The sequence below is a fragment of the Dermacentor variabilis genome, chromosome 7, assembly GCF_050947875.1.
Source record: "Dermacentor variabilis isolate Ectoservices chromosome 7, ASM5094787v1, whole genome shotgun sequence".
In the NCBI taxonomy this organism is placed as follows: Eukaryota; Metazoa; Arthropoda; class Arachnida; order Ixodida; family Ixodidae; genus Dermacentor; species Dermacentor variabilis.
In genome coordinates, this window is record NC_134574.1 from 35957043 (window position 1) to 35978878 (window position 21836).

At 43.6% G+C, this 21836-nt stretch overlaps 1 long non-coding RNA gene across 1 annotated transcript; it reads left to right on the forward strand.

Moving 5' to 3' along the window:
* The first annotated feature begins 5774 nt into the window (after positions 1 to 5774).
* LOC142589002 (uncharacterized) lies at positions 5775 to 10251 on the forward strand. Its single transcript, XR_012829768.1, has 4 exons — positions 5775 to 6027; positions 7153 to 7258; positions 9790 to 10010; positions 10158 to 10251. It is a non-coding gene; the product is annotated as an uncharacterized LOC142589002 (long non-coding RNA).
* The last annotated feature ends 11585 nt before the right edge of the window (positions 10252 to 21836 follow it).

Here is a 21836-nt window from a genome sequence, read left to right on the forward strand (position 1 = left end):
TAGGGAACGGTATATCAGCGGCCGTAATTTGATCTGATTTCCTGCCTGCATGCGTTGATTCTAGCCAGGACTTGGCTAAGAGGGTATTGGGTAGACTCTGTTCTCAAGGAGTACAAGCACTCTGTTTGAGGGAGTAGAAGTACTCTGTCTGGCGGAGTACTATTACCCCTGCGGGGAGAGTATTAGCACTCTTCGCAAGAGTACTAGCACTCCCTGTGGGAAGATTATTAGCAATCCCTTGCGGTGGAGTAACAAAACTCTGTCAGGAAGAGTTCACCTACTCTCTCTCAAAGAGGGTCGATCCACTGTCGAAAAGAGAGTGAAATATGGAACAAGCAGCTACTCCCTCAAAGAGAGTTCCCGGAACTCTCTTTGTTTTTAGAGTGCAGTGACGATAGCTCAAGGGTTCTTTCTGCACACCCTCCAAAAATTCAATTCAATTTATTTCCTAGAAGCATCTGGACGGCTTCCTGGCTAAAAGCTGGTAGAGCAGCTTGACAAAAGGCGCAGGAAGCCGTTACAAGGCATAGCGGACAAGACACAAAAAAAACAGGTGTAATCGGAAGCAATGGAATCAAACACGATTTCAGTTTAAGAAATAAATTCTACAAGATACGCCAAAGCTCAGCAAATTCAGTATTGAAAGAAAGAAACAAAGTTGAGAACAGGTAACGAAATGACACAAAGTTGAAGTTCATTCTCAAATAACAATTTGAAGTGCACTTTACGCAATCAGTAGGCATGAAAACACGAAATAAAAAAAACAATATGACTTACAACACGATACATAAGCAATCGCAAACACTCTGTACATAAACAATGCACAATAGCCCAGAAACACGGTATCAAACCAAAAGGTCACTCACAATACGCTGGATCTTTTATTTAGTTACAATTGCACAACATATGTTCGAAGCTGCCTTCTACTATATCCAGCAGTATTTTGGTGCTTATTAAATATTGGCCAGACTTTATGACTGTGCTAAAACTACCGAGATTTGGTCTTCAAAGATATGCACTCCGTACGCGCACGTGTAAACGCATATGGCCTAGCAGAAGACGCTCGGTGCAATGAACACTCTCCGCGGTTCAGCCAGTGCCCGCCAGGCGGTGACATTGTTTGACCTCTATGGAAATCGAATTTATTCTCTCATACAAACAAGTGCGCCTGATATTAGAGCAGCAGCTCCTAAGTTTGTTTTATGTAGACAACATTGTGTTGCTTGCTGACTGGCAAAGTGATTTGAAATATCTCGCTGATATCTGTGGACAGGAAGGATTTGAATTTCGGATTGAAATTGTGGCTTAAAAAGTAAGGTTTGTGGCAGGGGCAGCACATGAGCAGGAAATACCTCGGGTAAATGAATACAGGTAGGTTGATGTATGGATAAACGAATGCTATATATATATATATATATATATATATATATATATATATATACATGTATGAAAATGCAGTTGTGTGCTTTAAGTAAAATTCATAATCAGGAACCGATGGCAACCAGCGGTCGCATAGGGCACTCATGGGTAGACTACAAGTGAAGCTGTGCAGGGTGATAATGGCTGGAAAACTTTTAAAGTGAAAGAAGCTCAGAAGGTAAATTGATTTCAGAGAACGACTGCGGAATATGAAGGAATATAAATGGGTTGCGAGACTGTTCAAGTATTTGTACAGAAAAAAATTGAATAAGAGCGGAGGAAAAGAACATATAGGACAGTTACCAGCAAATATGACACCATCAGGGGCGTAGCCAGGGAGGGCGGGGGGGGGGTCTTATGGGGCTTCAGTCCTCCCTGACATTTCTTCCTGCTGTCATGCAACGCCGACCAAAACAAACCCCGGCGCCAAAAATCGTTCTGAATTTTGTCTAGAAGGTGCTTTTTACGCTCGAAAAGACATTTCAGCGCCCACATTGCAAACTCGGGCTGGATTTCGCGACAGCGCCCATGCACCGGCAGTGACGTAACGCAAGGAGCCCCATGCGAGCCCCATGGCAAGTGGGCTCGTCGCGGCATCTCGCAGAGGCCACGGAATCTACGGAGCGCATGGATTTCAATTTCGAAACTGTATGGATGTAAAGTTCTCCTGAACTTTTGATGCAAAAGATGCCTTGAAATTTCCAAAGTCGTGCTTTAGATTTTTAATTCCGCAATGTTGTGGGTTTAATGATCTTATAAACATTTGACGCTAAAGGTGCATCAACATTTCTAAAGTCGTACATCGGGCCATACAACGAGACAAGCCAAATCAACATACTATCAGACAAATTCAAGAAGCACGCAGCGAGGTCCGATGAGAGGAGGCGTTGTGGTGGTTCATTTGTGTTGTCTTGTCACAGAAAAGAATATCAACAATCATCCATGTGAAGACACTAAGGCCAGCAAAACTGACTACGTTCTTTGTTATTTTTCTACTTTAAATTTTATTCGCGAGGACCCACATTAAGCCTCTTCAATTTTCTTGTACTCACTACCCGGAGACTGCCAGAGCCAGCCAGAGCGCATGCGTTTTTATCGTGTTGCCCCGATCACCGCGCGGCGCCTTCGTTATGCGTTCGATTTTGTCTGACCGAGTGGATTTTCGCCTGGCCGACTTTTGGACGGTTTCTGGATAGCCGACGAGTGAAAAAAACAATGATCGCTCGCCGCCATCACTGTGGGGACTCGATGAATTACACCGCGTTCGCTTGAGCGTAACCTCTCCGGAAAGTCTTGTCTCGCCGGTGTACGATACCTAGCAGTATGCGTATGGTTCTGTGTGGACCAAGCTTCTCGTGTTTTATTCGATATTCCTTCGGTAGCAAGACTAGGTGCCCAATGTAGGCATTCAATTGCGGCCAACGTGCTTTCCTTTGAATTTTTTCATTTACGTGTTCCGGCCCCACAAAAGAAAAGACAGTGTTGCGGCGCAGCTAATTTCTGCATGGTAAAAGTTCAATTTCGTTACTGCTTCTTTTGCGGAAAGTAATGGGCCACGTGACGCTTCAGTTTCCGGATACTCTTATTATAACATTGCGATAGCAGTTATATGGACATCCAAGGAGCATTCCTGCCGTCGCCGTCATCCCCATGTTCCCTATAAAGTCAATAGACGATAACATCGTGACCACCGCATCGACACATCTATTACGCGCTAATATCGACAGCGCGCCGCATGCTGCATGTGCGAGGGAAAGCTATCCCATACAAAAATGCATACTTACTTTCTTTAGACTTTTTTCCAACTTTCTATCAACTTTATTAACATCCTATGTACTTTTACTTCCTATTAACGCTTGTTACAAGAAAGTTGGTAGGATTTTTATTTACTTTCGTTTGAAGAAAGTTTGTTAAAAGAAAGTTCAAAGGAAGTTGGTAGGCTTTGTATTTACTTTCGTTTGAAGAAAGTTTGTTAAAAGAAAGTTTAAAGGAAGTTGGTAGGCTTTGTATTTACTTTCGCTTGAAGAAAGTTTGTTAAAAGAAAGTTTAAAGGAAGTTGGTAGGCTCTGTTCTTACTTTCGTTTGAAGAAAGTTTGTTGAAAGAAAGTTTTTAAAAAGTTTGTAGGCTGTGTTTTTACTTTTGTTTGAAGAAAGTTTGTTACAAGAAAGCTTTAGAAAAGTTGGTAGGCTCTGTTCTTACTTTCGTTAAAGAAAATTATACCAATTGTATTTGCTTAATTCGTTTGTTCATTTAATACTGCGATAAAGAAGCATAATATGCAAATTGGTAATACAATAATTAGTACGAATGCCAGAGTGTCATAGTGATAATTCCGTCGTGCAGTTTGAAAGAAAGCAATAATAGGAGACAAAATAATTTTTTGTTGCGTATGGACATATAATCAGCTGAAGCAAAAGTAAAATATATTTGCCTATACCTGCGAAATTGTCTATTTATGACGTTTCTTCTACTATAAAAAAAATACTTTTATACATTTTGAGTCCCTTTACGTCTCCGTGTGAGGCAGACACACTACCTCTGCTCCATCTAAAACAGTGGCATTATTGGACTTCTTGATGTATTGTAAGGCTGTTTACTTTTGTTCGCGACGCTTTTTTGCCTTTTTCCCTTTTGACTGGGTGAATAGCTAAATTCGTGAACGAAACCACGCAAACGCAGAGGACGCCGCGTATTTTTAGTAGTTCGCAAGTAACATATGACTCGGAGTTGTCGCCGTTGTCGCAGTGTTGTGGAGTGAACATGAAATCCAGAAGTCGTTCAGACGCGCTCGAACGGACCCCGAGTTCGAAGCCTACCGCTGATTGATATTGTCGCACCGATAACAAATATGAGGCCGTTCGTGCGCTTACACTTTCCCTATTGTAGTAAAAAGGGTTCTGAGGCTCAAATAGACACATTCGCCAACTACCCGCGCCGAGATCGGTCCCCACCGAAGCTTAGGCACAGCGTATCCTTCCGAGTCCGTCTGCACGCTATCGGCGCGTCTAGGCTCAGGAATCAAGAAGTCTAACACGGATAAATCACTGTTCTTTTCAGATTTCGCATCGGTGTTCTTAAAATTTTTTTTCATATTTACAGTGCCAGCACAAGCGATCAGCGCCGATGCTACGCGTCGTAAACACAGGTATATGTGCTGTCGCCGAAGGCTCCCAGCACTAGCCTGCGCTTCTCTGACGAGATATATGACTAGGCAGACGGGTCGACTGAAAGGCATGTTGAATACGGACAGCAGATTTGCATTTGTGGTACAGGCGTGAGTTTTAGTTTCTGGGCGATAGCGCATCTACCGCACTACTATGTCTGTGCGAAACTTATCGCTGGCAAACTAAAACTTCTCGAGTTTAACGAATGCCTTAATTTACTTCTATAAACTATCACTAAACTTCAACCGGCTGGCGTGGCGCAGCGGTAGAGTACCGGGCTTGGGATCCGTAGGTCGGAAGATCGAATCCTGGTAACAGGATTTTTAGTTTTTTTTTTTTTGCCCTAAAACGCTCACTGTTGCTTTCTGCGTTCAAAAAAATATATGGGATGTCCAGGCACCGCGTATTTAACACGCTAGACCTATTTTTCGCGCCAGCGCCTCCCAGTACGCCGCGCCTGCCCACGCCCCAGCATCCAGAGCGCGGCACTGGGTACATAATCCGGCGCTGCGCTGGGCACTGGAAGCGTGTATATGGGCGGTAATCATGTATGTGCGCTCGGTAGGTGTCAAAAAAGCCAGTAGGCCGTCCACCATTGCAAGCAAACGGACCTGCACGGACGGCGCGCTGATAGGCTCGTGTTCGCCAACTATAGTTCGCTCGTGGTTCGGCTTAAGTCCCTCTATATGCTTTATAAATCAAATGGGGCCTAAATGCCTGCCCTCCTCCCAGCTGCGGCTTCCGTTGAGTAACAAAATCAGATCTCGAAGGCTGTGCTTTTGAAAACTGCATGCGCCTAAAGTGGATGGGAATCTCGGAGGCAATATTCACTTCGTTTTTTTTTTTCTTATATACATTTTTCGTATCACAAAGTGCATACTTTTACAAATTACACACTTTTTGAACCCATCAAATTCGTTAAAAGGTCTCTACCGATTCTTATTAGGAAAAAACACGCAATTTTCTAATTTACGTTACATTTTTCAAAGAACCGCAGTGTGGCGCCACTGCAGTACTTGTTTGGTTCACAGACCACGTTGGTTGTGCGAAGTGCTCGTTGCTGTAAGTAGGTAGTGGAATTATGCTTTAGAAGTGCCTAGACAAAATGTGCACCTTGTCGTGTGCATTAACCATCGCAAACCTTCCGGACTCGTGTAACAACATTAGTTCGCCGTATGTTTCGCGCGATCCACCAGTGTCGACAGTGAGTGTCCTACTGCAGCGCCCGCCCGTCCGAGCTTCTTTGTTCTGCCGAGCTGCCCGCCCGCGCTCTCGTGAAAAGTCTGGTACTGGGGCTTCGAATCATAGTGTGTGGAAGACTTTGTTGAAGGTGATTTTGCGGAGCTGGAATTCATCGAAAGTTCTACAGTGCTTGCGCCAGAAAAACGTCGGTGCCACGGCACGTGTGAGACGAAGAAGCGTTTGCTGACTACGTCTTGAAAGGTGAGCAAGTTGGGCGCTTGCGCGCATTTTTGAAGCTTATGGTTCATGTAATGAGAGTCCTGTAACTAGCCAGAGCAGAGCGCTTTCTGATCGCAGGTTGCCTATGTTGCTGTGTTCATTTAGCAAGCAATTTGACGAAAGCTTCGTCCGATGTTGCAGCGTACTAGTATTCTTCTGTGAAGTATATGCTACCCGCCTTGATTGCTATGACTGAATAGGCGCACAATTAAGAAAACACTGAAAGTTGCTGTTTGCTCGGTAGTTTCCTGGCTAGAAATTCTTCGTTATGTCGGCGTTCCCGCAATTATAGTACATGTGTAATGTATACCTTGATATGTGATGGGCTTCGCGCTTTGGCACACGATAGCTAAGTTTGACGATTGAGCAGATATAGCCTTGTATGAAGATTTTTGTACGTATGCAGATGGGTTTGAAGGTCTGCGTCGCGAGAACGTGCCTGTATCGTTCATGTTCTCGAGTGTCTTCGCGAATTTGTGTGATCCGGAGAAGATATCGGCCGATAGTACAATGACAAGGTTTCTTTTTAATCGAGACATTTCAGTGAGGCCCTGGCCTTCCTTATATATATATATATATATATATATATATATATATATATATATACACACACATAAAGAACTGGATATCAGCTCTTGGCAATCGTAGGTTAGGGCTAGTGCATAACAAAGTAAGGACTGCGATTTTGTAGCGATGCTTACCGCTCGATTCTATGCCACTCTTGTGGCATAGAATAGCGGTAAGCATAACGAATAGCGAAAACAATAGCATCGCTACGAAATCGCGGCCTAGCTTTCAGAATGCTTCTCATGTGTTCAATATTTTTTTTCTTAATCCAGTGCTCTGTGTTTTACTATATCTTCGAGTTTTGTTGATGATCGTTCTAGTAGTCCGTTGTTGCTGCTGATTTCGTTCCTTCCTGAAATTTCACTTGTTACAAAATAGCAGTGTAAACCTCCTGAGATATAAAGAAGAGAAATTTGTACAACCAGACATAGATTGATGCAGCTGGCTATGTGAGGCACTCATTGCAATTGCACATGACACTGGTAAATCACAAATTTCCTCCTTCACAGTACAACAAACAATCATTTCTTACTGTTGAAGGCTATGCAGATTTTGGAGGCATCCCTACACCCCGCAGGAACCTGCTGCACTGCTGAAAGCTGGGAAGCACAACGATAAAGCACCTGATCTGCATGCTTTCACAAAGGTGCGCACAAAACTGTCACTACCTTGTGAGTTGTAGGATACGTTTGTGTGATATGCAATCATTTTACTGTATGTGCCATTTTCGGTATTTCTAGTGGCAGATCACTTGAATTTTATCTTTTGGTGATCTGGAATGCCCTCTTAATCAACTTACCAAAGTAGCCTCCTCTGAGTTGCATATAATTGGGGGGGGGCTTAAGTAATTATGCATGATATACTCCATACAGGCTCGATAACTATCTAGCCAAATTGCCTTTATAAGAACCTGGTTGAGATGCATGAGGTGTCCAGACGTGTATAATTTTTATCTTTTCATTATGCAGTCTTATGGAGTTAAATTCTCACACTATTGCCTGTGTGCCTATATTCTTCCCTCCAATCGGTCACACTTATGTATTGCATGCCATACTTCACATCCTAAATACATTTGCATAAAATAATGTTTTCTGGCTTTATTATGTAGCTGCTGAATTCCTAGTCAGTATGAGTGTGCAATTCCTCAAACTTGTAACAAATCATTAACCTTTTGCTGTTAGTAGCTCACAATGAGTCCCAAGTGCAGGTTCATTTCAGGCTGGAAGCTGGTCTCCTTTATACTTTACAGAAATTTGAGTTGGTAACATGGTATAGGAAACTGCTGAATCATAACAACCAGCCTAGTGCAGTAGTTGCAAACGATACCATGACAGCACAGCTCAATGCTGACAATTCACTCTTACATTGCCATAATTTTTCTCCATTTCTTTGCCCTTTTTCAGTTGGCATGGGCTAAAGCTTGTTCTGTGCAATTATGTGTAATGCGAAGAATTGATTTTACTTTCCCTCGGATTTACCATGATGTCGCAAGGAGGCTTGCTTCAAGTTCAAGCTGCCCTGCACTTAATTTGTGAACTATTTACTTTTTGATATAGTGCAATTATTTGTTGCACTTCTTATCAAATTGAGGTTTCATACTGCGAATAATGCACACTTGAGCACCTAGAAGAATGTGTTCTGCTACCCACATATAGGCAAAAAGTGCCTTAATGCTTTCGCCAAAAGTTCTATCACTGAGAGTTTGATGGAAGCTTGTCTGGTCGCGATGGAACATGACAAAGAATGACATAGACTAATCAAATAAAACTTTAAAAGCTAGACAATTTGGCGTCTATTCTAAAGCCTTATTCTCGACGGGGCCCAAAGTAGAAGTGCCTACTTAGTGGGTTTTAGCATGTGACGCATCCATCGTGCATAACACAGAGAGGGTTCCTTCGTTTCGATAAATGTGTGTCCTGTTGATTGTATCTCTAGGGACCCCACAGGTACAGGTGTGGCTTCCAGTTTCTTTCCTGGCCAATTGCACTAGAGTTCATGCAGTCACTGTTGTGGTTAATTATTGCTGCGTGCTCTGCCAAAGCATTTGATGCCACGAGGTGCCATTTGCTTCAAGCAAAGTGCTTTTCAGTTGCATGTCTGCCAAAGTTCAATCTAGCCGAGAAAATAGAAATTTACATGCACATTATACTTTTCAGTATAGGGCAAGTAATTGTGGAACCTTGCTGTAAATGTACTTATAGATTTCTTCCATTATGCATTCTGTGTATTTAATTTTTTCAATCTACAAGCAAGAAGATATAGAATTTGGCAATTACTGTTCTTGAAGTTTGTTCATAACTCTATTCAATATGGAGCATTTCTTCTAAATACTTGTTCAGCAGTAATCTCAAATAGAACGTAACATACTCTTTGTAAGACACTATGGTTATGGACATTCATGAGCTGATAAGTATGCAAGGATGGGTTTCTTGCCTCGTGTTGGTTTTACGAGCTTGGAGGCAAAAAACTCATTCCTGCATACTCACCTCATTCAAAGCTAGTGAAGTGAGGTATTTTCAATTTGGGCTTCAAAAACGCCCTTTTGAAGTCCAGCCCGCACTTAGTTCAGAGAAGTTTTCAGTACAAAGTCTCACATCTGTTAGATGCAGGTTACCCATTGCATGTATTGACCACCGTGGCAGGCAGCTTTTGCAATGCCACTGTGTTGAAGGGGTGGTTTACTGCGTCCTGTTGGACTGTGACAAAGAGTATGTGGGACAGACAAGTAGATGCATCAACAAGTGATTACGTGAGCACACAAACAATGTTGAGAAACTAGCCCTATCTGGTGACCTTGCCGGACATTGCGCATGCTGTAGATGCAAGCCTCTGTTTTATCGCATTCCATCGCTAGCCAGACACCCTGACCAGTTCACCAGAGGAATAGTAGAAACTAGAAAAAGAAAAATAGAAACTGGAAAGTCTAATGCAGCAATGCCGAATGAAGCCATCACATTTCTATTGCATCCTGACTCACTGGAAGTGTTTAAGAGACCTATAGATATAAACCACAGCTTTTGTTGCAAAGTCACCTATGTTACTGTATCATAGCATGACTTCCTACAATAGACCATCTAAGTAAAAAATTATCCTTTCCGAATATTATAGCAAAGGAAAAACAAATGTTTTAGTTACAAAGCATAAAAACCAGAACTAATGTTTGCTTTTCGTTTTCAGGTGGACCTTGGGGAAGAAATCCTCCTTGATGAGGCCACGCTGGCACGACTGCAGCGAGACGCAAAAACTCAGGCTCAAGATGTGCACGGGGCCTCCTGAAGGTTCTTTTCAGCCCAGAAGAGTTAGAGAGCACAAATCTGTATTTTGGCGGCATTCCATAACCCACAAGGATGTTGCCTAAAAAGAGGCTTTGGACCCAAGGCGTGAGAACGCCATTCTGAGTATGTGTGACAGCGCAGACAACTAAAACGTTTGCTTTAATTCGTAATCTGAAGTTAAAATCTTGTGGATCACTCGTGCCGTCCTGCCCAGATACACTAACAGAGACATAAGGCTGAACTAACTCTTTACTTTTTCTCTTCCCTTAGGCTACACAGCAAGGCACTTCGACACAGTGGAGATCAAAAACATGTCATTGCTGCTTGCGCACAGGTTTTGAAATGTGCTAAATAAATGTTAGTTTTCAAAAAGATTGGAGTGTTTTGTTCATAGGCAAATACATTTATATATACTACCCATGTTGAAGGTTACATTGGAACAGCACCACAATATATTAAAAAAAGCCAGAGAAATTTGCTTAAATGTCACCAGCACATTTAAAGCATACTAAAATAGTTGCTAGAATGTTTCTAGGGGGAGCAACAGAAAGTTGGTAGAATGTTACTAGGCCGTTTCTAGGTCGAGTTATAGAAAGTTGCTAGGATGTTACTAGATCAAGCAACAGAAAGTTAGCAGAATGTTACTAAAAAGTTTCTAGATCGAGCAACAGAAAGTTACTAAAATGTTTCTAGATCGAACAACAGAAAGTTACTAAAATGTTTCTAAATCGAGCAATAGAAAGTTAGTAGAATGTTACTAAAATGTTTCTAAGAAGTATGAAAATGGTCGATAAATCCTGCTTTTAGTGTCTAAAGGATGTTCATTCATTGTCTAAAGAAAGTTTGTAAAAAGGGTTTCAATTGAATATCGGTGGCCAATAGTCGATAGAATGTTGGTATGGAGTATATAAGAAGTTTGAAAACGGTCTAAAGAAATTCAATAGACTGTCGGTAGGTTCTAGTAACATTTGTCTAAAGAAAGTTTATTGAAAGTTACTAGAAATTTTTGTAAGGGATGGGGTGGGGGTGGCATGGGGGAGCCGATGACGGTGGCTCAGTCTTGTGTGCGCAAGGGAGAAAACCGGCGAGGAAGCGGGACGTTTTCTGTAGCGCGCGATACATAGCTGGGAGTGGAGGGAGTAAGGGGCGGTCCTTAGGATTCTGGGACCTGTAAATCTCTGATTGCCCACCATGTTTATTTGCCTTGTTAGATGCATTATATACAGTGGCTTTTTCTTAGATATGTAGATTTATTGAGGATTTACACTTATATTTAAATATCTTGTTGCGAGGTTTTGTGTATACGAGCACAGAACTTTGTTTCCAGTGATCAAGCCGTATGTTCGCATTTGTATATGGCACTGTATCTTCGCATTTCTAATGTACGAGCGCGATTCAAATGAAAGTGAGCCTACCCACCTCGCGCAATAAGGAATCGGTTCATTATCTGCGAGGCATGCATGCAGCACACAGGTATCTCATTTATAAAAGTCACAGGAAGGTGTAAGGATAAGTGTTCTTTAATGTTCTCATACACTGGGCTGAATACGGTTGCGTGACATAATGGACGCTCTAAAAGTTGCACAGCCTGGTGTCGTGAGGTTTTCAACAGCTGGAGGTGTTTCCCAATAAGTAATTAGTCACCGTATGGCTGCCGTGTACGCTGAACATTGCATATTATTGGCCACTGTGAAGCGTTGGAGTAAATGGTTCAAAGAAATACGTGAAAGTTTCAAAGACGGTCCAAGACCGGCCCAAAGCCACCATACAACCATCCCCACACAATTGCAAAGGTTGATGATGATTATGCAAGAACGGAGGATACGCATCGATGAAGTGGTAGAGCGTGTGAACATCAGTCACAGTTTGTTTCACACCATAATTCATGAACATCTCGGTTTTCAGCTCTTGTGTACGCAATGGATGCCAAAGATTCTGAACCACTGCCAGAAGACGGAGAGGTTCGGCGCTGCCTTCACTCATCTGATCCAGTATCACAATGAGAATGACGACTTCTTGTCGGCAGTTGTCACCGTGGACGAATCATGGTGCCACTATTACAAGCCTGAAACACGATGGTAATGGTTACCGTGGAAACATTCGAATTCACTGCCCCCAAAGAAAGAAAAGGCCGTCATTTCCACCGAGAAGGTGTTGTTGACTTTTTTTTCGATCGTCAGGGGCCATTACTGATTGAATTTGCTAAACGTGGAGAGACTATCAATGGTTTCCAATATTGTGAAACGCCGGTTCGGCTGCGTGTCGCAATCAAGAACAAACGACGTGGAAAATTGACGGATGCCCGGGGCTTCTTGCTCAACGACAATGCCCGTCCTCATGCCGTTGACGCGGATAACACAAACGCTGCAACATCCGCCATACAGCTCAGACCTGTCGCCTTGCGACTTGCACATTTTGGGGCAATTGAAGAAACAGCTCAAGGAAACTAGACTCGTGTTGGACGATGACGTGAAAGAGTCCGTTACAGACTTTCTGAAGCAGCAACCCAAGGGTTTTTGTGAGACAGGAATCACGTGACTCGTTAATCAGCGGGACAAATGTATATATGCTCATGGAGACTACTTTTGAATAAAGTACACCGTTTCTCATATATTTGCATTGGCTCACTTCCATTTGAGTCGCCCTCGTATATTTTGCAGAACTCGTGCTTTCTATATGTGCTCTCTGTTGCGACTATAATTTTGGTGCAATCGCAATATATGACCGGTGACAGCTGCTCCTGCGCAATACATTCTTACAAAGGACAGACTCGCCGAGATTTTTTCCTGGCTGTTGCATATGTACAAAAATGTAAACAAGATTTCTGAATAACAAAGCTTCATTAAAATATTTCTCCTCAACTTGTTCATTTCGCGGCCTTTACATTTTTTTTTCGTACTAGCGGCATGCATTGCGTTGCTGGTTTCGAATTGATATAATTCTAAAGTTCGTGCGATATTTTCTTATTAAATAGACAAAAACATGGAAGCATTGATATCGGTTATTTCAGGCATAATTTGTTGGGACATACGAGTGTATTCTTTTCTGAAAAGATACATGTTTTGCTTGTCTAGACAGTGCGTAGCGTTCAAGCATTCGTTTGCAGCATCTTTGGCAATATCAATGCAGTTAATATTGTATTTGATCCCTGGACAAATTTTATGAGGAGGAGGCCGAGCTGCAACGTGAGCACCCGCCGAACGAAATTTCTGGCTACGCCACTGGTCACCATGGCATATTTTCTGGTTAACATGGCAAAAGAAACGTCGAAAGAAAAGTCAGAGAGGCTCAGACAATCTCTTGGGTGTCGGCCACAGTAAAGAAACCCGCTATAAGTAACTACCGCAGTGGTAAAAGCGAAATCAGGGAACAAAATAGTTATGATAACCAAGGAAATCTTTTTACTTTTCGAAGCGAGATCAGGATGTCTCAGAATGCGTAGGTCTATAACGAGGTGCACCAAGGAAGAAGAAGCATGTTCTTGATGCCGTAAAGCTAGTCAGCAACAGAGAATTAGTAAAAGACCTTTGGAGGTTTGGTGGCAGCAAAGTAGGGATACGGCGAACAACCGAAGCGTAGAAAAAGAAAGTTCCCTGTATTAGTTAGAAAAGTATTATGCTGGAATTTCTTTTGTGGTTTTAAAAGAAAACATAGGCAGGGCATTAACAAAATCAGAAGAAAGCTTGGTGGCGCAACCTACTACCCATTTCAAAGGGTAGTAGGTAGGTAATAGCATCCATTCATCCATCAGTGGTCAATAGGATCGTGCTCGCGATGCCATCGTGGTGACTTCGTCGTCGTCATTCAAGCTGCGAGTCGGGCAAGGACGGTCTGGATCGACCTCTCCTTCGAACCACTCGCTTGCGGGTGCAAGATTCAAGTACAAGATTTTCATTGACCAGTACATTACAAAACTGTTGCGCAAATAACCTAAGCTGTAGAGGTCCTTACTTGAATACATTGGCAGCTCAAGTTATTAGAAATGATAAAGATTAAGAGATAACAGAAAAAAAGGTGACAATAAATTTAGTACACGTGGAATTATACCTTTGCCAACAAAAAGTGTTTCCCTAGAAGTACAACGTTTCGAGCCACTTCGGTGTCAAGTGGCAATGCGTTCCAAATGTTCGCACCATAAAACTGCAACAGCGGCTGACCGTGGCACGGTCAGCCGCTTAGATGGCGAGTGGCAGGGAGACTGAACTTTAGGTTGTTAGTATATACAGGGTTTTTAACATAATTTGGGCCAAGAACATAAAAATGGAAGGTGCGTCGGAAGCGAATCGAACCGAACGCGTACTATTCATAATAACCTACAGTAACTCCGATTATTTTTTTCCCATAACTCACTAAATAATTAAGTTGAATTACCCAAATTTTTATTTATTGGCTCAGGACCCCAAGTATTATACGCAGATTTGCAGAGCACCTTATAGAGCGCCTTGTGCTGCTCTCAAGCGTGCGTTCGGTGAACAACGTCGGCTGCATTGTGACAGGCAACGAGCAAGCGGCAGGGCGTTCTTTATCTCATCGGCAGCGCTAGGCCAGCAGCATGCATTTTCGCCGTCATCTAACGGGAGGCGACCTTGCTTACCGAACGCACGCTTGAGAGCCGCACCATACCACTGCACAAGCGCTCCGTCACGTGGCTTTTTTTATATTTCGCGGGCTTTCTTTTCAACCCGGAAAAAAGGGCTACGTGAAACGCATCGTGAAGGAAACAAACCGATCGGTGGGTCTCCTGCCAATATTTAAAAAGTTGGGTAAAGAAACTTAACTGATTAGTGAGATATGGGGATAAAAGAAAGGTCTGAGTTAATATAGGCTATTGCGAATAGTGTGCGTTCGGTTCAATTCGCTTCCGACACACCTCTCATATTTAACTTATTGGCTCAAGTTATGTGGGACACCATGTATAGTACTTGATGTTGGTATATAAAACAGGCTTAATGTCAGTGGGTGGTTGTTGCTGATGTCATGGATGGTTCATCACAGCTTCAAATGAAATACAAGTAAAAATGGTAGTCTACGGAGTTCTTGAAGGAGAGGTCTGCTTCGATTGTGTACGTTAGAGAATGTCATAATCCGCAAAGCTCTATCTTGAAGGCGAATGATCGGTTCCAGGTATGATCTAAATGTAGAATCTCACGATTTCCAACGATAAGTTGTATGGGAATGAAATATAGAGTAGTAATTAATTTTTAAGACGCACATTTCGGATTGAGCCCTTGTCCTAAGTAACGCAATGCACGCAGAGGCTAATTTTGAGCAGACATTTTTATAGTGTATTCCTGTACGGACTTTAGTTCAATGAAACGCCTAATTATTTTAATGGGTCGACCTGCTCCAGGGTGATATTATCAATAAATATTTGTGGAAACCTTGTGTCGATATGTTTGTGTGCAGAACGGAACACTATGTAGTTTGTTTTGGAAGTGCTTGTGTTTAGCTCTAGTTGGGGGGGGGGGGCGAATCCAACCAGTTTGTCAAGCATGGTAGACCGTTTGTTAGCGCAAAACATGCTTCCTGGAATTTCTTTACTCAAAATATTAGAGCCATGTGGCCGGCATAGATCACGGTTTTTGCTTTACTTGGAAATAGCGGTAAATCATTCATGCGTAGCGAAAATAAAACAGGCCCGAGAATCCACCCTTCTGGTACTCCTCTTAAAACAGTTAGGTATGGGGATGAAAGGTCACTCACGCTGACGTGCTGCCTGCGAGATCACAGGCAATCGTAAATAAATTTTGTTTTCTTCCTCTGAAATCGTATTATGAGACCTTCGTTTGCCAAATGGAATGAATGACAGTATCGAATGCTTTTATAAGGTCTATGAATGAAGCAGTGGCTATATAACGGTAATTGAAAGGGTCGTTCACGGCCTGTGTTAGTTCCATTGCCACTGAAGCTACAGATTTGGGAGCTTTAAAACCATGCTTGCGAGGGAGATATGATATCATGTTCTTCTAAGTAATTCGTCAACTGACTAGACATTACTTTCACCAACAATGTGTTCATACTGCTTAGGACTGATATTGGCCGATAACTTTCCGGATCGTTAACGTCCCCAACTATAGAAACTGCGGTAACCTTTGCGACCTTTAGACATCTAGATACACTCTATGTTCAATGGCAAAGCTCAAGAGAGTAGTTAATATCGAGGCTAAACGACAGCTATTTTCTTTATGCAGCTTCACTGCTGTACCATCGTAACCGGGACATTTACGCTTATTCATGCTACATATGACATCGGCGACATCTGTGCTTCTATTAGAACCGACAACGAACTACAGGGGCGCCGCGAGCGTGACGTCAGGGCAGACTCACGCCTGTCATCTGCTGCAGTTCGGAAGGTGTCCGGGCGCCTTCTGCAGTGTTTTATGTTTGTACGTTCTCGTTACTTCTGCTTGTGCACTTATGGCGGTCGTCTCAAATATATATTAGGATGTCTTCGTTGACGAAAATTCGTTTAAGGAGCTTATTTCTTAGACGACAATACAGTTTTCAAAGGCAACGCTACAGCGCCAGCCGAAGGAAGGCAGACCAGCCCATGGCAGGTTTTTCATGCGCGGATCGGTAACCGCAAAAACATAGCATATAAGAATCTAATTATGATACCATACCTTCTGCGTTGCAACAAGTATGTCACAAACACTGGATATATATGACTTCTACAACCACTTAAAACTGATTTGCTCACGACGAGTAGTTCCTTGTTTAATATTGCATGTTGGCAATTTAGACATTGCAATTAGCGCTATAAAAATTGCTTTATGGTTTCAATTCGAAGTTGGAGTGAACCTATGGGTTTCGCGAACAATGCGTGCCTCGCCATAACAACAGTCTGCTGCTACAGTCGCGTGAGGGGTGTGCCATACTGTCGAGCAAGGCTACAGAGGGCCACCATGAAACATTTCATCGCTTGCAATTGATTGGCTCTCGATCTTAACCACGACACCTTCCTTTCAGGTGATTGCTACTATGGTATTTGCGAATTAACTATATATTTCAATACTCTACATATGGAGGTGCCGTCGTGTTTGCAGCCACGAGCAATTCGTTTTGTGGGGGCCTGTTTCAGAGAGCGGTGAAAGTAGCAGCAAACTTTTCCACACGAAATGCCGCCTAACTCTTTCTGTTAAGCATTAATAAGGTGGCCATATTTGACTAGAACAACTGACCAGAGTAATAAGAGTCACGACGACAGCTTCGCTGGGCAGTGTTTTTCCAACACGGACAACATGTCGACACAAAATACCAAGATTTTTCTTCCGTGTAAAATGCAATGTTTCTCATAGCTAAGTACTAAAGAAATGTTAAGTGTATAGCGAAGCGTCATACACAACTTCGCGTGTTGAATTTGGAGACGTTCTTTTTACGCAAAATTCCTGGACAGAAACGACGCATATATATGACGCATATAGCTTGCGATATTCAAGCCACAAATTTTCTCCACTCATGCGCTTTTGAAGAAAGAACTGTAGTTCAGGCATGGCAGCAGCAAAAAGCCGTATAATCCAATAACTCCGGCTCCAACCACCCATACCCCAAGCATACACGAAGGGAACGAGCGCGCGCAGCAGCCTAGCCAGCCGGAGCGAGCGGCGTCCTGGCCGTGACGTCACTCGCGAAAAGGCGACACTCCAAATTCTCGCCGCTACTAGCAGCGAGAATTGCTAGGTAACATGCTAGGTAAAAATTGGTAAATGGTAAATGCTAGGTGAAAATTGCTAGGTAGCTCTCGATACCGATGTCTCCACTAATCATTGACACCTGGCCAGCAACCTGTGTTGCAATGTTCACACATTAGTTAATGAAATCTTCGACTGTTCTAAGTCTACAATGCAAGGAGTTGTGTGTTGTTTTGGTGGTTTACCCCTGACAATATTGACAATATCCCACATTTTCTCAGCTGTGCCCTGTGCCTGCTCTGGTAGTGAGATATTTAAATTTTTCGTTTTCTCTCTTATCATTGCTACCAATCTATAGCGAGCAGTACAGAAGAGCTGTAGGTATAGCTCATTATTCCGGTGGATGTTATATTTTTGGTTCCACATGCATTTGTCCCGTATCGCCTTAAGAATTGTAGGAGTCCTCCATGGATATAGCGGCTGGTCGTAGTTGCTATCATGAATTGTACTTTATTCACTCACAAGTTTTGTTAAAAGAGAAACAAATTTTGTAAAAAAATGACCTACAGCGCGAAGGACAAGGACTGCGAGAGACGACATACACTGTGCTGTGTATGTCGTCTCTCTTTCACGCTGTACGTTATTCTTTATCGTTAATTATCAACTAGCCCAAACGAGCACCCTAGTTCAAATTTTGTAAATTCGGTATTCTTTGTTTGTTTCGGCTCACATCTGTACGACACATTTGCTACTTTATTACGTAACAACGCATAGTTGATTCTATCTTTTCACTTTCTTGCTTGAGGGTTATTATTAGCGTTATGAATTAGAAGTAAGGCAATTATTGGTGAGTGATAAAATATAGTAACATTCTACATTCCTGAGAACGCGTTGCGAGACTCAGAATTACCGAGAAAATGATTTAACGTAGTAGCCGTTATCGTGATGTAACGCAACGAAGTGGCGGGGAGGGAGGGGAGCACCGAGATCCGCTGCTCACCTTCAACAAAATAACAACGCACTATCAGCTGTCGAGGAGGACCTTCCCCCTCCCCTACGCTAAACTCACTAGACCACAGTCATCTATATTCAGAATGCTTCAAACAAGGTCGTTCCCCTCGAGAGGCAGACTGAGCCTTTATTCACCGGACGTAAAGCCGCAATGTCCGGATTGCGGCGAATCTTACTGCTCGCTATCGCAAATGCTCTGGCAATGCTCCGCGTTAAGCGGCACCGTGTTTAGCAAAGAAGAAGACTGGGTGGACGCCCTGCGAAACGACGACCACCAGACCCAGCTCCGGGCCGTCCAGAGGGCTCACGAAAGGGCGTCGGCTCACGGGCTTCCCATCCCAACGTGGGTGCGGCCCGCGACCCCAACCGACCACTAAACCAAGAGTGGGTGGGAAGGGGTTCCTCACAACTGAATAAAGTTATTTCCTCCTCCTCCATCAAGAAAAAGCGGTATGCTTCAGGATGGAGATCCGCATAATACTCCCACATTAGTGCCATTGGCTAGGGTAACGAAGAACGACTCTATCATTTGAGAAATAATGGTTGTTTTATCTATAAGGCTAATGCCTACAGATTACTTGAATAGAAAGGCTACTTCCCCTGCCCCCTCCGAGTGATTAACTTATACAATTTGTTGAAAGTATGTAACTTGGAACGTCTATTTATTCACCTATTTTTAACCAGGTCTCTGATAAGGCTATTGTGTCCAGCAAGAAATCATGCTCTAATAGGAATGTCCGAAGTAGATTCTCCTTTTTGTGGCAACTTCGAATATTATTAGGAAGTAACGAAAAATAAGTTTCTGCATTATTCGGCGCTGACGCCTTCAATGGAGAGTATAATTTTGCGAGAGATGGAAACATAGATTATTTCAGATTTCAGACAACCCGATCGAGGTCCTCCTGAGCAGCTATGTGCAGAACCCGTGAAATTTCAGTATTTTGATTAATATTCTTCCTCGGGAAACCCACGTGAAATAGGCTAACGCGAAGTAGTGCTTAACTCCAGTCTGACTGAGATAAGTACCGAACTTGTGGATGCAGAAAGTTGTCTGCCTGCCGGAGATGAGCTTCCATGGGAGGCTGCTTCTCCATTCGAAGCGGGACGCAGCTGGCGGCAAGAGAAGGCACGGTCGCTACTTCCAAAAAATTTCAGAAGTAGCCCACAGCAACTATAACGTGAGAGTTACCCGCGGCCTTTGTTCGCAAAGGCCTGACGGGATCTATTCCCACAATGTCAAAAATTGTTTAGAAGGTGTAATGGGTGCACGGGCACCGGGTTGACATCCGGGAAGCCATTTGCGTTGTTTGCATAGCTCGTAGCTTGCGACGTAAGAGAGAGAGAGAGAGAAAGCAATTTATTTGCACCCATCGTAAGAACGAATGATCCTATTCATTCTCGGTCACCAAGAGAGCTTTCGTAGCCTTCGCAGAGTGGCTCGTTGACCAACGTGGCGTCCTTCTGGTGTGTCATGGATGGCGCGTAATATGCCAGAACGTAAAGAGCCAGGAATTATTAGAAAATGGCGTTCGTCTTGAATTCAGTGCCGACGGTACAAAGTACCTTCGCGTAAAACAAACTTGGCCTTGCTCCGTGTATCCGTGAGTAAATTATCAGCAGCAAAATCTCTTAGACTGTTGGGCATTTAAGACCTGTTGCTAGGAGAGCATGATCCAGCGTTGTCGGTTTTGGGGGAAGCCGCCATGATTTAGATTTCTCGATAGAGCGTCTGCAACCTGGCTTAGTACTACAGCACGGTGTCGAACGTCATCATTACAATTTTGCAGCCGAGTGGTACAGCGCGTGCAAACCTGTGCTTTGCAAACCTGGTGATGATATGTAAACATCCATGGGATAGCGGCAATATACGACTTGGCAGTGGTGGCGACAACAGAGCATCATCTAAGCGCCTGCTGCTTTCGACGCCCTTTACCGTTACGGCTCCCACACGCCGTATCCGAGCACTGTCATCACCAAGACGCGTCACCACCAGGCGGCGTATCTGTGCAAGGATCTGCGGCATCTCGACGAGCAGCTGGCTATAAAAGAAGACATCGTTTCACTGGCCCGCTCACTTGGCAGTGGTGGCGACAACAGAGCATCATCTAAGCGCCTGCTGCTTTTTTTGCTGCAGATCACCGATCAGCGCAGCTGCATCCGACGCCCTTTACCGTTACGGCTCCCACAGGCCGTATCCGAGCACTGTCATCACCAAGAGGCGTAACTACCAGGATGCCTATCTGTGCAAGGATCTGCGCCATCTCGACAAGCAGCTGGCTATAAAAGAAGACATCGTTTCACTGGCCCGCTCACTTGGCAATGGTGGCGACAACAGAACATCATCTAAGCGCCTGCTGCTTTTTTTGCTGCAGATCACCGATCAGCGCAGCTGCATCCAACGCCCTTTACCGTTACGGCTCCCACACGCCGTATCCGAGCACTGTCATCACCAAGAGGCGTCACCACCAGAAGGCGTATCTGTGCAAGGATCTGCGGCATCTCGACAAGCAGCTGGCTATAAAAGAAGACATCGTTTCACTGGCCCGCTCACTTGGCAGTGGTGGTGACAACAGAGCATCATCTAAGCGCCTGCTGCTTTTTTTTGCTGCAGATCACCGATCAGCGCAGCTGCATCCGACGCCCTTTACCGTTACGGCTCCCACGCACCGTATCCGAGCACTGTCATCACCAAGACGCGTCACCACCAGGAGGCGTATCTGTGCAAGGATCTGCGGCATCTCGACGAGCAGCTGGCTATAAAAGAAGACATCGTTTCACTGGCCCGCTCACTTGGCAGTGGTGGCGACAACAGAACATCATCTAAGTGCCTGCTGTGTTTTTTTGCTGCAGGTTAGTACGGTACACACGTAACTTTTTTCTCTCTGCGTCAGTCGCCGCTACTGCCAAGTTGTGAAATTGTAGTGCTTAGTTTGTTGGTTGTCTTGCGAAGCATGTCGAAAGATTTGGCTAAAATGAAAGACGATTTTGCTAGGCTAAAAGAAGAGCTCAAACAAGAACTAAAGACATTCAAGGAATCGATGGAAAAGGAACTTCGGAATGAAATCAGGGAATTACGCCTTGAACAACGTAACCTTACTCAGAGTCTTGAGTACGCTTATGCTTAAATCCGCGATATGAAGAAAGAACTGCAGGACCCAAAATCAAAAAGCACAGAACAAGCAAGTGAAAATGATGTGGTTAAGGCTAAATGCTCCACTCTTGAAATGACTGCCTCAGACCTAGAAAAGCGAGTTGTTCATTCAGAGCAATACTCACGGAAAGCAAATCTTGAGATTTTTGGAGTCGT